Raw genomic sequence first — 1,777 nt, forward strand, 5'->3', positions numbered from 1 at the left:
GATTGCAGTCTGAGGCTTACCTGGATAAAATGGAAAAATATTATTAAAAAAAAAAAAGATACCGGGGCTGGGAATATGGCCTAGTGGTGGCAAGAATGCTTGCCTCATATACATGAAGCCCTGGGTTCAATTCCTCAGCACCACATATATAGAAAAAGGCCAGAAGTGGCGCTGTGGCTCAAGTGGCAGAGTGCTAGCCTTGAGCAAGAAGAAGCCAGGGACAGTGCTCAGGCCCTGAGTTCAAGCCCCAGGACTGGCAAACAAAACAAAACAAAAATATATCAGAAGGGAATGGGGTGTGGTTTGAGTAGTGGAATGCCTGTCTAGTAAGCATGAGGCCTTGAGTTCAAATCCCAGTACTTCCAGCCAGAAAGAACAGCCAGTGATGGGAAGACTTGAATTGAGAGAGTAATTCATTATTTTTCAAAGAAGACTTGAAAAAAGATTGGAGCCCAGAGAGTGAAGAGCTTAGATGTTCAACTTTACTAGTTTATATCTTTCTTGTGTTTTCCTTTTTTTTTTTTTTGCAATCCTGGGACTTGAACTCTGGGCCTGGGCCATGTCCCTGAGCTTCTTTTTGTTCAAGGCTAGTGGCTCTACCACTTGAGCCACACACAGGGCCACTTCTGGTTTTCTGGTGGTTAATTGAAGATGGACTTTCCTACCCTGGCTGGCTTCGAACCATGATCCTCAGATCTCTGCCTCTTGAGTAGTTTAGGATTTCAGGAATGAGCCACCAGTGCCCGATTTTAATCTTTTTTGTGGGTCAGGAGGCTTGAACTCAGGGCCTGGTGCTGTCCCTGAGCTCTTTTGCTCAAGGCTAGTGCTCTAGCACACTACTTCAAGCCACAGTGCCAACTCCCCGCCCCCTTTCTTTTTGGTCATTAATTGGACGTAAGAGTCTCACAGACAGGTGGGCGCTGGTGGCTCATGGACTCTAATCTTCAATGAACCACCAGAAAATCAGAAGTGGCGCTGTGGCTCAAGTGGTAGACTACCCTTGAGCTGATAGAGCTCAGGGACAGCGCCCAGGCCCAGTTCAAGCCCCACACCCGACCAAAAAAAAAAGTTCCACTGGTGCCCTGTGATACTTTTTTTTTGTTTTTTTTGCCAGTCCTGGGGTTTGAACTCAGGGCCTGAGCACTGTCCCTGGCTTCTTTATGCTCAAGGCTAGCACTCTGCCACCTGAGCCACAGCGCCACTTCTGGCTTTTTCTATATATGTGGTGCTGAGGAATCGAACCCAGGGCTTCATGCATGCTAGGTGAGCACTCCACTGCTAAGCCATGTTCCCAGTCCTCCTCCCCGACTTACTTTTAAAGATCCATTAAAAACATTAAGATCAAAGAGATCAGATTCTCGGATAAGAGCCCCTCAAAAGTTACTCCTTGCTTCCTGTGACTCAACACCAGCTAGTACCCCTCGGAACCCTCAGTTCCTTCCCGTAGCTGTAAAATGGGCGGGTAAAACGCGGCTGAGTGGCAGACACCGAGTAGTAATGCTTCGGTACCGGTTCCCCTTTAAAGAACCCGGAGCGGCCGGAAGTCAGCCTCCCGCACCTTTTCCAAATTTTCCAATCTCGGTTCAGCATTTTTCGTGCGAAGCGCTCCAATTGGATAATCTCCACCAATCAGAAACGGGATTGAGCACAGCCAGGATTTAGCCCCGCCCCTACGCAGGCCCAACCCACTGCCCGAACCAGCGGCGTTGCTATGGGAACTAGGGGGCGGTGAAGTGGGGGGGTGGTTGAGGGAAGAGAGGAAGGCCCCGGATGTTCG

This window comes from Perognathus longimembris, chromosome 20 (assembly GCF_023159225.1).
Source record: "Perognathus longimembris pacificus isolate PPM17 chromosome 20, ASM2315922v1, whole genome shotgun sequence".
In the NCBI taxonomy this organism is placed as follows: Eukaryota; Metazoa; Chordata; class Mammalia; order Rodentia; family Heteromyidae; genus Perognathus; species Perognathus longimembris.